The sequence below is a fragment of the Scylla paramamosain genome, chromosome 36, assembly GCF_035594125.1.
Source record: "Scylla paramamosain isolate STU-SP2022 chromosome 36, ASM3559412v1, whole genome shotgun sequence".
Lineage (NCBI taxonomy): Eukaryota > Metazoa > Arthropoda > Malacostraca > Decapoda > Portunidae > Scylla > Scylla paramamosain.
Window position 1 is genome coordinate 9,759,454 of NC_087186.1, and position 14,954 is coordinate 9,774,407.

At 42.0% G+C, this 14,954-nt stretch overlaps 1 protein-coding gene across 18 annotated transcripts in view; it reads right to left on the reverse strand.

The window, feature by feature from the left end:
• The window catches only part of LOC135090949 (uncharacterized), a 201,976-nt gene that overhangs the window by 83,026 nt on the left and 103,996 nt on the right, over window positions 1–14,954 (reverse strand). For 4 of the 18 annotated variants that reach the window (XR_010262205.1, XR_010262204.1, XR_010262199.1 and 1 more), the window contains 2 exons: window positions 10,817–10,913; window positions 9,672–9,995 (listed from right to left, as the gene is read on the reverse strand). The exons of 6 other annotated variants lie outside the window; for them this stretch is intronic. The gene's annotated coding sequence lies outside the window, so the exon portion shown is untranslated. Of the gene's footprint in view, window positions 1–9,671; window positions 9,996–10,666; window positions 10,741–10,816; window positions 10,914–14,954 lie in introns of those variants that run through there. 8 more of the 18 variants (XR_010262196.1, XR_010262194.1, XR_010262206.1 and 5 more) reach the window with 2 other exon arrangements.

The following is a 14,954-nucleotide window of genomic DNA, read 5'->3' on the forward strand; positions in this document are numbered from 1 at the left end:
AAAGCGAAATGGAGAATTATATACGGGGGTGAGTTTTGAAGTAAATATATTCCTCAATGATTTTATTCTATTTCTCTTTATTTTTCTTTTTTTTCATATATATCTCTAGCTAATGAGGAGAGGGGAAGGGAGAAAAATAATTATGCTTTCTTCTCCTATTAGAGTCGCGGTAGAATTTATACAGAAATCTTTATACACTCACGCGGAAATAAAAGAATTAAGCATTTTTAGCAAGAGGAAAGAAAAAAAAAGCCAGGAAAGAAAGATGGTTACGTGGAAGAAGGAAACACAGAGAGGAAAACAGGACAAAAAAAATAATGAGGAATTGTGAGGAAGAAAACAACATTGAGGATATTTGGGGCTATATTTTTTTCCCCTTTTTCTTTTTTTTTTTTTTTTGTAAGGATAACGCAACATTAACTTCTTAGGCTGTTATTACCCCTTCTTTCCGTCCTCCTTTACTTCCACCCCCCTCTCTCCTCCTCGTACTCTCCCTCACTTCCTGCTCTCTCCCTCTCCCTCTCTCTCCCTCTCCCTCCTGCTCACGCCCCCCGCTGCTGCTTTCCACTGCTAATGAGCTCCCCTCGTCCTCTCCTGCAATAATGGTGATGATTATGGTGATGGTGGTGATGGTGGTGGTAATGGTAAGAATGGTGGTGTTATGGTGACTTTCCTTCTACAACAACAAGGTGATTAATTTTAGTAGCCGGCAACAACAACAACGGCAACAACAACAACAACAACAACAAACATTACACCAATTCGGAGTAAGAGTTAAAGTGAAAACATAAAAATAACTAGAACGTCATTTGGAGGAGGAGGAGGAGGAGGAGGAGGAGGAGGAGGAGGAGGAGGAGGAGGAGGAGGAGGAGGACGAGGGGGGAGGAGGAGGGAGATGACTTTTGATGATTCAATTAAAGTTTATTCACTCTCCTGTGTGTGTGTGTGTGTGTGTGTGTGTGTGTGTGTGTGTGTGTGTGTGTGTGTGTGTGTATACAAGTGCATTACCTCCTTGTCAGTCATCTCTCTCTCTCTCTCTCTCTCTCTCTCTCTCTCTCTCTCTCTCTCTCTCTCTCTCTCTCTCTCTCTCTCTCTCTCTCTCTCTCTCTCTCTCTCTCTCTCTCTCTCTCTCTCTCTCTCTCCCCCCCCCTAAGAAGGCCTGAAAATACTTAATAGAACCTCCATCCCTTTTATAAGAACAACACACAAGGTATCCAACATTCTATACCAAAGCCAGGCAGGGTATTGGGAAGTCCTCTGCTCCTAGTCCGTTTTCTGTGGCAGGGAGTGGAAGGGAGGGTGGAGGGGAGTCTGTTATGAATGTTTAGCTATGAGATGTGGAAGTGTCAGGAACGGCGTGGCTTTTATTGTGGTCTGGCAAATTGCAGAGTGAAGTTTCCTGTTGTTGTCTCGTGTTGTTGTGTTTTGTTGTGTTGTGTGTGTGTGTGTGTGTGTGTGTGTGTGTGTGTGTGTGTGTGTGTGTGTGTGTGTTGGAGGTGGGGAAAGGAAGGTAGTGAGTGAGGAGGAGGGTAGTGGTAGTAGTAGTAGTAGTAGTAGTAGTAGTAGTAGTAGTAGTAGTAGTGGTAGTGGTGGTGGTGGTGGTGGTGTTGTTTATGGTGGTAGTGATGGTGGTGGCAATGACAATAAAAACAGTAGTAGTAATAGTAGCAAAAGTAGTAAGAGTAGCCCTGGTGGTGGTGGTGGTGGTGGTGGTGGTGGTGGTGGTGGTGGTGGTGATGGTAGTGGTAATAACAGCAGCAGCAGTGCAAAGAAAGGCCTGCATTTTTCCTGCTAATGAGAGCGGCGAACCACTGCCTACCCGGTGTACTTTAACCTTTCACGGATGAAAAGAAGAAAAAAAGAGAAACTTTTAGCTCGGTCTTATTCAGGCGAGTGCAGACTACCACCACCACCACCACCATCACCACCGCCACCACCACCACTGCCGCTGCCGCTGCCACCACCACCACCACCACCACCAGGGCAGCAAGACTTTTTGTTACGATTCAACTTACCTTCGTACCTTCCCTCCTCCTCCTCCTCCTCCTCTTCCTCCTCCTCCTCCTCCTCCTCTTCCTTTCAACTTACTTACCCTCCTCCTTTCCTATTACACCTTCCCTTCCACACTTTCTACACTATTTCTCATATTTTCTCTCCTTTCCTTCTTTCTTTACCTTCTCTCTCTTCTTTTCATCATTTTCTTCCCTGCTATTCCTTATTTCTACAGATTTTCTCCATTTTCCTCTTACTTTCCTTCCTTGCTTTCATTTCACCTAACCTAACATTTCCTTCTTTTCCTTTACTTTTCTCATATCTCCATTTCTCTCCATTTTCTTCTCAGTTTCCTTCCTTCCTCCAGTCCTTCCTTCATTCCTTGCTTTCATTTTGCCTTCCCTTCCCTTCCCTCCTTCGTCCTATTCCCTGTAGACTTTAATCCGTGCTAACCTTTCACCTTTCCTTCCTTCCTCCCTTCCTTCACGTTTCTCTCCCCTATCTACGTTTTCTTCCTATACCACTTGCACCGCCTACCACTCTCAAACACCGCCACTGTTTAATTTCTCCTCATTTCTTTTAGTAATACCACAGTACCTTCTCATTTCTCTCCCTAGACCCCTTCCCGACTCTTTCCCTGCCCGCTGAGTCCCAGTAAGACCCCCCAGGACCACCAGGAAGACCTCAGCAAGCACCTGAGTCCCTCTTTTCCGGAGGTCAACGCAGCCTAGCCCCAAAAATATTAGCCGATTGTACTCCAGGGAAAAATATTGCTTTAAAAGTTGTGGGCAATTAGAGGAGAAGGAGATGACCCTGTTTGGGGATACCAGGGTCAGGAGAGGAGGGAAGGGTGGAAGGGAGGGGCAGGGAGGGAAGGGTAAGAGCAAGGGACAGTATTAGATGGGCACTTGGTAAAAGATTGGAAAGTTTTTGGGCTAAAGGGTTCTAGGAATTAAAGGTTTAGGGAGTTGAATTGAGTTTGTGGTTAGTTTGGTTTGGTTAGGTTTGGTTCAGTTAGGGAAGTTTAAAGACAGGAAATTCAATGAGATTTGGAGTTTACAATGGTTAAATTTAGTTAAGTTACGTTAGGTTAAGTTAGGTTAGGTTAGGCAAAGACTGCGAACTTAAAGTAAGATAAGAGATCTGGTTTAGGAAACAAAGATTAAAGCAAAGAATTAAGGTACTATGACAAGAGTTAAAGGGAAGAAGATAAAGGGTTAGTAAAGGGTAGTGGGTGAGCTTTAGAGATTCAAGGGGGCAAGAGAAAGAAATGTTAAGGGTTTAGAAGAATTAATTGAGCGTAACAGAGTTAAAACAAAGAAAATAGTGGGATACTGATGGGTGATGGGTCAGGGTCAGGGCGTCACGGGTCACGGGGAGGGGACGTGAGGGACTAAAGAGTGGAGTTAAGGGGAGAAGGGAGTAAAAGGGTTGATTGCAGTTTGAAAAGAGGAGTGTTGAAGTAATCTGGGCAGCCTCGGCCTTCACATGTCACCCTGCAGTTTGTTGTTGCTCTGCTCTTCCTCTCTCCTTTCTTTTTCCTTTTTCGTCTTGTGTTTTCAATTCGACCCTCCTCTCTCTCTTCCTCCCACCCCCCCTCTCTCTCTTTCTCTCTCTCTGGTCGTGTCCCTATTTTGGCCTTTCGTCACGGCTTTTTCCTCTCTCTCTCTCTCTCTCTCTCTCTCTCTCTCTCTCTCTCTCTCTCTCTCTCTCTCTCTCTCTCTCTCTCTCTAGCTCTAGCTCTTTTCTCTCTTCCTCTCTTTTCTTCTCCTCCCCTTCCCCTTCCTGGCAATCAAGTTCTCTTTTACGATATATTTGATCTCTTTTCTGTTATTCATCTATTTTTTCCTTCTACTTTTTTTTTCATTTTTTGTTGTTATTCATTTAGGTTCTGCGCGCGTTTCATTTCTTTTCGTCCGCCTGACTTTGAGAAATCCGACTTTCCATTTCAATTTTCTTGTTTCCGTCGTATTTACATCTTCCCTTCTTCTCTCCCCTCCCTTTCATCACTCCCTCTCTCTCTCTCTCTCTCTCTCTCTCTCTCTCTCTCTCTCTCTCTCTCTCTCTCTCTCTCTCTCTCTCTCTCTCTCTCTCTCTCTCTCTCTCTCACCTCGCACCTTTCTATCAAATTTCCTACCCTCTATCGTTTGATCTCTCTCTCTCTCTCTCTCTCTCTCTCTCTCTCTCTCTCTCTCTCTCTCTCTCTCTCTCTCTCTCTCTCTCTCTCTCTCCTTCCCCTCAGTCAAGACGAATAGCACACACGAACACACACACGCGCGCGCATGCACCGAAACCCCATCCAGCTTAAAATAACATGAAGTTTCCTAAGTTTAATCTCCCTTCCTCTCTCACTTTCCCTCTCACTCTTTCTCCCTCACTGTTCAAAAAATAACGATACGTGAAATACTTAAGAGCGAGAAGGAGTGCAGGTAAGTCTCCCTAGCTGCTTAATTACAGGTGTGTTGCATTATATTAGACAGGTGTGATGGACTTATTATTTTTATTCTAACTTGCGTGTTACCTGGCGTCTTGTTAGCGAGTGAGAGCAAGGTGAGGGAGTTTACCTGAGTCCGCCCTGCCTAAGTAATGCGGAGTTGTCGTTTTCTTTTTTCCGTTTTCTTTTTTCTTTTCTTTTTTAGTCTTGTAAGATTCCGCAACACAGTTTTTTGACGGGAGGAAAAAAATTATGACCAATGTAACTTTCATTCGATTCAAGAGACACGCTCCTCCACTTCTCCACTTCCTCGTCCTATTCTCCGCTCCATCTTTACTCCACATTTACCTTTCCAATCCTAGTCTCTTTTGTTATCAATGCGGGCACTGCAACAAATATATGTATGATTAGAAAGAGACAGGAAGGGAATACCGTGTTGAATTCTCTCTTTTTTTTAGTGATCTAAAAGGTGTTTAATTCTCTCTTTTTTTAGTGATCTAAGGGACTTTACCACTTAAATATCTAGAAAATTATAAGTGAATGTAGAGATACTAAAGTGGAAGTGTTAAGTTCATTTTACACAGTTCAGTTCCAGTCCAATTTTGTCTTTTGGCTTATCCACCTTCAGAAAAGTCCACTTCTAATCGATATAAGTAGTTTTCTCACTCCACATCTTCAGATTCCACTTAAACTTCACTTTCAGCACATTTCTAGGCTAATCCAGTCCCTCCACCTAATGGATTCAGATGTGCTTCAATTTTCAGATCGCTTCCACTCAATATGAGGTTAAATTTATCACTCCACCTATACAAGTCCTTCTAAACTCCACTAAAACCCACATTTCACTCCTTCCACTTAAAGAATCCACGAATTTTACTTTCTAGTCCACTTTCAATCAATTTACTGTCTATCTGAACCTCACTCTCTCACTCCACCTCTGGAAAGTTCACCTAAACTCCACTTCAGCCAACTCCAGTCCACAGGTCACTCCCTCCACCTAAAGAATCAAGGTATGTTGAATTTCCAGTCCATCTTTGACTATAAAACCAGTCTATAAAAAAATTCCACCTGAAACCCACTTCCAGCCCACTTTCAGTCCACATGTCATTTCCAGTCCACCTAAGAATTCACGTGTGTTGCTTTTCCAGTCCACCTTTGAGTCGATTTAAAAATGTTCACCTAAAATCCACTTCCAGCTCATTGCAGTCCACATGTCACTTCCGGTCCACCTAAGAGTCTACTTGTTGCATTTCAGGTCGCTTTCAGTCCGTTTCCAGTCCACATGATGGTTTCCAGAAGGGTCTGTCCAGGAGCTCCTCTGTATTGCGCCTAATGAGAGGGATCGGCTTTCACAAACAAGATCACGAGAGGATGTAGACATGTCGCCCTTAGTAATTCAGAGCATTCATGAGAGAGAGAGAGAGAGAGAGAGAGAGAGAGAGAGAGAGAGAGAGAGAGAGAGAGAGAGAGAGAGAGAGAGAGAGAGAGAGAGAGAGAGAGAGAGAGAGAGAATGTACCTGTCTTTCTGTATAATCTATTCATAACCAACACACACACACACACACACACACACACACACACACACACACACACACACACACACACACTAGCCAATACCTTCCTTGCTGTTTCCATGGTTTGCCTGTTTTCTCTCTCTCTCTCTCTCTCTCTCTCTCTCTCTCTCTCTCTCTCTCTCTCTCTCTCTCTCTCTCTTTTTTTTTTTTTTTTTTTTTTGCTCGTTTGGGTCAATTCGCTTTATCAAAGAGAGAAAACGTGACCTTTCGACATTTGTATACCTGTAATGTAGAGAAAAAGGCTCTTGCATGTTCTTCTCTCTCTCTCTCTCTCTCTCTCTCTCTCTCTCTCTCTCTCTCTCTCTCTCTCTCTCTCTCTCTCTCTCTCTCTCTCTCTCTCTCTGGTGTATCTTAACAAAACTTTAATATGCTAATTCCGAGTTCCAGTGTTTCTGTTACACTAAAACAGTTTCCTTCTTTTGAGTCGCGCGGATCTTTATCTTGCTTTATCTTTGGTCTTTATCTTGCTATTCTACTTTAGTTTGTATCTAAGTTTTTATCTGTTATCGTTTTTCGTGGCAACATCTTTGTCCGCTTGTTAATTCCTCGTGTGTTGTTTATATAAGCATTGTGACTTTAAGTAAGTGAGTGTGTGTGTGTGTGTGTGTGTGTGTGTGTGTGTGTGTGTGTGTGTGTGTGTGTGTGTGTGTGTGTGTGTGTGTGTGTGTGTGTGTGTGTGTGTGTGTGTGTGTGTGTGTGTGTGTGTGTGTTACGTCAGTCTTTTTGTTAAGAGGCTTTCTATTTGTTAGTTTAATTTCAGTCTCTATTCTCATACCTTCGAATCCATGCATTATTCTCTCTCTCTCTCTCTCTCTCTCTCTCTCTCTCTCTCTCTCTCTCTCTCTCTCTCTCTCTCTCTCTCTCTCTCTCTCTCTCTCTCTCTCTCTGTCTACATATTTATCTATCTGTATATTTCCTAATAATCAACTGTACACCTTTTCCTGTCCCATATATTATTCACACGACGTCTCTCCGCTTGTCTATTTACCTTTCTATCTACCAAAAACATCCGACTGCTCAGCTTTACCTTTCGTCCTTGCATATTTCAGCCTGTCTATTTTCATTTCGAGCGCATGTGCTTCCCCGTGTCTTTCACTGCAGGAGTCACCCCGGTTCTCCCTTCCTGACTGGGTAACAGAAGATGCCTGGCTCCTGTTTTCTTATTACGCATCAAGGTGAGTGATTAATTGCGCGGAATCTTGCTCATAACACCATCTCACCTGCTCACTTTTTCATTCAAGAATCAGCTGGTTATTAATCATCACAGCACGCCCCCGTCTTATAACGCCGCCTCCACCCCATCTACCTACCTATCTACCTACCGTTTTCTTTACTTCAGTCTCAAGGTAAGGTAGTGTGAGTTGAGGTGAGGAAAGGTGAGGTAAGGCAGGGTAGGGTAGGGTAAGGTAGGGTAAGGTGTGGTGAGGTAAGGTTAGGTAAGGTTAGGTAAGACAAGGTAAAGGTAAAAGATAAGATAAATTCAGATATATTAAGATGAGATGTTGTAACATAAGGAAAAAAAAAGAAAAATTAACGTAAGGTAAGGCAAGATAAACTAAGACGTATTAAAATAAGATAACGTAACGTAAGAAACAAAAGGACAAAAAAAAAAATAAGACAAATCAAAGCAAAGCAAGACAAAACAACAAACATCAAGGCAAACCAAGATAAAAACTAACATAAACGAGGAAAAAATGAGAAAAACCAAGCAAACGAGACACAATACAAGACAGGACAACATAAAGTGAGGTGATACAACCAGAGACAGCCCGCAGTACAATACCTCGCATTAGCATTACCATGTCTAAGGCGACTCCCGCTTCCCCGCTTGGATCATACACGCAAACACGACACTAAGTCACTGGCAGGCACTGGGGATTCATAAAGCACTCATGACTCGAGGTATTCAAGACTGAGGACGAGGAGGAAGAGGAGGAGGAGGAGGAGGAGGAGGAGGAGGAGGAGGAGGAGGAGGAGGAGGAGGAGGAATAGAAGCATGAGAAGGAGGAGGAGGGGGAAGAATAAAACCAGGAGAAGGAAGAGGAGAAAGAGGAAGAGGGGAAAGATTAAAAACATAAGAGGAGGAGGAGGAACAGGGGGAAGAAGAATAAAACCAGGAGGAGGAGGGAGAAGAGGAAGAGGAAGAGGAGGATGCAAGGAAGTAAATAGGAGCTTTGAACATCCATCTCACCACCACCACCACCACCGTCTTATCTCAGTGCTGGGGCGAGAGACGCTTCTTGGGCGGATGATATTAAAATGTGGGAAAATGTTTTAAGATCGGCTCAAAGCTTTAAGGATCAGCCTGGGTTGCCTTTCTCTCCTCCTCCTTCTCCTCCTCCTCCTCCTCCTCGTCCTCCTCCTTCTCTTCATCTTCCTCCTTCCTAAAGTTAAGTGCAGGGAAGCCAAAAATAAAGTAAAAAAAAAAAAGAGCTTTACTCGTGATAGGTAATAAAAAAGAGTAACAATCTACATTAATCCTACTTTTCCATCCATTTTTCCTACTTTTCACTCGTCCCTTCTCTTTTCCCTCTCTGCCTGTCAGTGTGTGTGTCCGTCTCTCTCTTTTCCCTTTCGTTTTCCAGGGATTGTGTTACAGGAAATAATAGGAGGAGAGGAAGAAATAACACCAACACTGTATTCTTACCAAGCTTTTCACTTCAAATCAATAACACTCTTTTTCCTCCTCGTCCTCTTCTACACTCCCTTCATCCTCCTCTTTCTCCTCCTCCTCCTAAAACACACAGAAGGCATTCACTCCCCTCCCTTTCCCTCTCCCTCCTACAATACAGAAAATGTTATCGTATTTGTATCAGCCGCCCACGTATAACGAACGGAAACTAATCGGAATGTGTGCGTCACCCGAGGCTCGTGTGTTACCTCAATTGATAACTGCCGCCAGGTGTGCAGGGCAGGTGAGGGTTGCGCCACACCTGTGCAAATAAAGGTGCCTCGGGTGACTCGCCCTATTTTAACAGGTGGATTTGTAATTTTCTTTGTTCTCGTTCTATTTTCACAAGTAGATGCGTCATTTTCTTGTTCTCGATTTCTACAGGTAGGTATGCGACTTGAAGAAAGGTCCCGTTTTTAATTCACCAAGTATTCTTTTTTTTATTATCCCACAAACATATTAAGGTCACCACAAGGTAGAAAGAGGTCGCATTTTCACTCCCACGTATTTCCTTTCTCTTTTAATTCTTACGAGGAACAACATTAGGTAAGTGGGGGAATGATAACCTATTTTTAATTTGTAACCATTTTTTTTTTCTATATGAAATGGTGACCACAAAGAGAGGGAGGGGTAATATTTGTAGTTCCCACGTATTTTTCCTTCCTTTAAATCGTAAGGGGAAAAGAATAAGGTGATTATTTTCACTTCACCACGTACTTTTTTTTATTTCCACCACCAACACAATAAACTCACAAAGAGAAACACAGACAAGAGTAGCATTTTAAGTTCCCACGTATTTTCCTTCCTTTTATTCTTAACAGGACCAAAATAAAGTGAGTGGAGAGAAAGAATAGCACTTTTATTTCATAACGTATTATTTTTCAATTCTCCACCAACTAAATAAAGGCAAAGACACACACGAACAGACAAGACTTGCATTTTTAGCCCCACGTATTTTCCTTCATTTGATTCTTCAGAGGAACAAAATAAAATGACTAGATGGGGAAAGAATTGCCCTTTTCTTCCGCTTATATTTCATCACGTATTATTTTACAATTCCCCGGCAACAAAATAAAGCCACAAAGACACACACGAACAGACAGGAGTTGCATTTTTAGTCTTACGTATTTTTCCTACTTTTATTCTTAGGAGGAACGCGAGAGTCTAGCCAAAGCTCTCCGGGACACAGGCAGGTAATGCATAGGAGATGTGTGTACCCCGCGGCGGCTCTCAATTCCACAGGTATTTAAATGGAACAACATCAGCGGGGCTCCTGTGTGTTTTGTTTTCATCCGCCGCCTCCGCCTCCCACTCCCCATCCTGCCTAGAGTACAAAAAGAAAGTAGTGTTTTATTCTCTATGAGTTTTCTGACTTCGATCGACTCGTCATTCGTGTTTTGGTATTAAAAATTGGTGTTCTCTGCTTCCTATTAATTGTACGTCTTCTGTTTGTTTCTATGTTTTTCATCAGTATTGTATTTTTATTTACTCCTCCTCTCTCGCTCCTCATCCTTCTTACGATATTAAAAACTGGTCTGTTCTATTTCCTTTCAACTTCGTCTTCCATCTGATCACTTTATTTACTCCTCGATTACTATTCTATTTCTATTGACTCTCCTCTGACTAATACGCTATTCTATCCTCTATCACATTTCTTCCACTTGTACTACTCATTAGAAGATTGCATTAGGTTCAGCTTTATAAATTCTGCCGTCAGTAATTTAGGAATCATGTCCCCGTTACCATACCAGATTTTCCTTTACTTTTCTCTCACTAATACTCTCTTCCATTAACTTCCATTTACTCAACTCTACGCATTAGAATTAAGACTGAACAAGCATGGTAATTTTGCTAACCAAGGTGTTATTAACATATTCACTCACTCCTCCATCACAACTACACCACGCTTCTCTGACAAGTGTTTGTATGTAGCTGGTTAAGTCTAGCCCTGGGAGAGTTAAGCAGGGTTACAAGTATCACTCAGCTAATACTCACAAGCTACGTGCGTGTCTATCCAGGCGTCATATGTATCAATAACACACAGCAAATCCCCGGGACACGTTTACGTTCTGCAGAAAACACCAGCAAAATTAAAGCAGCAAACTAAAATATCGGAAGGCTGGTTAGATTTCGTGTTTTACTTACCGAAAGAACAACAGCGATTTAAATTCAAGCGTTAGACTGCGACCCAAAGAACAACAACAAGTTATGTTTGTGTTCTTGCTTGCATCGCTTCGCCTCGCTGCGGGAAGGGGAAAAATAGAGGATCGAGTAATGTTTGTTTCGCCTGTACGCCAAAATTATCGCTTGAATACTTGGGTGTGTGTCTGTGTGTGTGTTTGAAAATAGAAGCAATTTCCTCCATTACAAAACGCCACTCGTGCATATGTTTGTTTCTTTCGCCTTTACGAGAAAATTAGCACTTAAATATTTGGGTTTGTGCTTGAAAATAGAAAATAAAAAGAAATTCACATCTCGCCATTATAAAAAAAACTCACTTGTACACGTGTTTACACTTGGAAGGTATGAGCATCGAGTAATGTTTGTCTCACTATTAAGAGAAAATCATCGCTTGAATACTTCAGTTTGTGTTTGGAAATAAGAGAGCGAGAGCGAGAGCGAGAGCGAGAGAGAGAGAGAGAGAGAGAGAGAGAGAGAGAGAGAGAGAGAGAGAGAGAGAGAGAGAGAAACTAAACAATATTTTCTACCTTCAAGGAGAGACTATTCAGGTCTGTCCTTTCCCCCAACACTACAAGAAATAAAACCATAAAAGGAAATCTCTCATAAGCTATAAAAGGACAAAGCAAGTAAGACGACTCGTGTACATTGAGTGTCAGCTAAGTGACGCACGACGCACCGACACCCACACCAGGCTAAGGTTTCCAGGAACAAGAACCACTGCTAACATCAATAAATAATAACCGTGACAACATATCCTTTGAGAGACAGGAGTCTGTGACAGAGAAGAGAGAGGGAGAGAGAGAGAGAGAGAGAGAGAGAGAGAGAGAGAGAGAGAGAGAGAGAGAGAGAGAGAGAGAGAGAGAGAGAGAGAGAGAGAGAGAGAGAGAGGAGGGTTTATCTTTCGTTCTATCAGTCCGTCTTTCCGTCAGTACATCTGTGAGTAACACATTAAGTTGAGCCTTTCAACACTGAAACAATATATGAAATAGCCGATTTCCAGAGCACGTTAAGTGGACCCTACACGATCAATATTATTGACACAATATATTGACTAATTTTTATTGTGCAATAAAATATCAAACTCTTTTGATGTCTTCAATATATTGTGTCATTCTTAAGTACCGCCCCTTCACTGTCAACAATATTGTACAATACGGAATATTGCGCAATAATATTGATCGTGTAGGGTCAGCTTTATGAAGTTTACGTCAAAGAGAATGTATGTATCGTGTCTATCTATCCGTCTAACAGTTTGTCTTTCTGTCAATGCATCTGAGAATAACAAAAAAAAGTCAATCCTTTTAAAACTGGCAAGATACATGTAATATTTCATCTCAGGGGCACGGTATCAAATTTAGGTCAAAGAGAGTGTTTTTATAATGCCTGTCTATCCACCTATCAGTCTACCTTTCCGTTAAGACATCTGAGAATAATATACATGAACTCGAACCTTTTAACACTGAAAAGAAAGAAAAAGAAAAAAAAACATGCGATAACAGATTTCTAGTGCACGTTATGAAGTTACAGGTCACAGGATAGATCAGAGAAAAATAAGAGTATATGAAACTGGGTCTATCAACTGGAAAAACACATTGCAATATTACTTCCCACACCACGTAGTTGTTTACAGAATACGCAAGGGAAAGAAAAAGACACCTGACCATTGTAACACTAGAAACACATTGCAATACCTCCAAAAAGCAACAGGTGTAAAGTCTCAGTTTGAAATACGCTGGGGAAAGAATCACATATCAATTTGTAATACCGCTCAAAACCCCCGAGGTAAAATTTTGGTTACAGAATTCGTGAGGAAAAGAACAACAAATCTAACTGACCCATGTAACACTAAAAATACACATTGCATTATATTCTAAAGCCCCAATATAAAAAATCTTTCAAAAACACGCAAGACAAAGCTACAACGCGTTAACAAGACCATTATACCACTGGTAGAAATGACACAAACACACACACACACACACAAACAAACACACACACACACACACACACACACACATAACGCCTTACAATTCAATATGCAACACACAACCTGCACTCGTCTTTCAAAACTAGACAAAGATACTAGGCTGGAATATTGTACAAAATCTGAAACAAATGAAACACGAGTCTATTTCAACAACTTCCAGCCACTTGTGACTTTCCAGACCCCACGTGCCCCCATTTCACAAGCTTCCAGGACACTTCAAGCCCCCGAGAGAGCCTGGGGTGATTGTCCTCCACGCGCACGCCTCGCACGACACCCACTGCACGCCCACGATGGATGAAGAAATGTCACAGATAAAAAGGTTCTGGGAAGTGATGTTGTTGATGTTTAGTAGTAGTAGTAGTAGTAGTAAAAATATAATTGTTCTTTTACGATTACTACCAGCACCATTACTATCACTACTACTGCTACTACTACTATTATCATTATTATCATTAGTCTGTGGCGTAAAGTGCTCGTTTTCGTTTTAATGAGACTTTCAAGGTCAGAGTACGGTAAATTCAAAAGCATAAGCTGGAAAAATATAAAAGGGAGATTTTTGTATATATGAACTACACGTAGTGGATTATCTCTTCCCTTTTATCCTCCTCCTACTCTCTCTCTCTCTCTCTCTCTCTCTCTCTCTCTCTCTCTCTCTCTCTCTCTCTCTCTCTCTGACAAGACCTTCATCCTCTCTTTTCATTTCTCTCCCCTCTCTCTCTCCCTTCCCCACTCACTGACACCTACACACATACACATACACATACACACACACACACACACACACACACACACACACACACACACACACACGGCCTGAGTTAATCCTTTCTATTAATCTAAGCGGCATTGAGCGGAATTATTATTGTCACTTTCGTTGGCTTTCGCTCTCTCTCTCTCTCTCTCTCTCTCTCTCTCTCTCTCTCTCTCTCTCTCTCTCTCTCTCTCTCTCTCTCTCTCTGGTATTCCTTCCTTTTCATGTTTTAAGGACTTTGCATTCCTCCTCCTCCTCCTCCTCCTCCTCCTCCTCCTCCTCCTCCTCCTCCTCCTCCTCCTCCTCCTCCTTTGCTCATTTTCTGTTATTACAACATCAATTGTAAATATTTTAAATAATTTGCAAATTGAAATCAAAGGAAGGATGAAAGCTAATATTGACAATGGTTGTGTGTGTGTGTGTGTGTGTGTGTGTGTGTGTGTGTGTGTTATGATGACGAAACATTATTGTTGCACACATTTACTACTACTACTACTACTACTACTACTACTACTAACGCAATAGCAATCCAAAAATAGAAATTATGATACGTTTCAAGTCACCTACTATTCTACTACTACTGCTACTACTACTACTACTACTACTACTACTATTACTACTACTAACACGATAACCACACAAAAGAAGGCGCCCCGCATGACATCCTGTGTGGCAAAACGAGGATGTTTGTGTCACAGAAAAAGAGGAAAGGAAAGAAGAAAAAATAAGACAAACATAGATTAAATGAAAGAAGGAAGAAAGGAAAAAGGAATAAAAGAAGGAATAAAAGAAGAAAGAAAAGTTATGTTACTCATTTGTTTGATTTGTTTATTTCTTTGTCTGTTTCCTCCTCCTCCTCCTCCTCCTCCTCCTCCTCCTCCTCCTCCTCCTCCTTTTTATCATTTTATCACTTTTTTGCTCCTTTTTTGCTACACTCCTCTCTCTCTCTCTCTCTCTCTCTCTCTCTCTCTCTCTCTCTCTCTCTCTCTCTCTCTCTCTCTCTCTCTCTCTCTCTCTCTCTCTCGTGCCATTAAGACCTCGAGAACAATAACACACACACACACACACACACACACACACACACACACACACACACACACACACACACACACACACACACACACACACACACACACACACACACATACACACTATAAAAAAAACAGCAAAACAAAAGCACACAAAGGAAAAACAAACAAAAGAGAGGAACAAAGAGAAACACAAAGAACAGATCATTAGTGTTCTGACCTTTACTACACATTCCACTTTTCCACTCCTCCACTTTATCCTCCACCTACTCATTTACTCCTCCTCCTACCCCTCCTCCTCCTCCTCCTCTTCCTCCTCCTCCTCCTCCTCTTCCT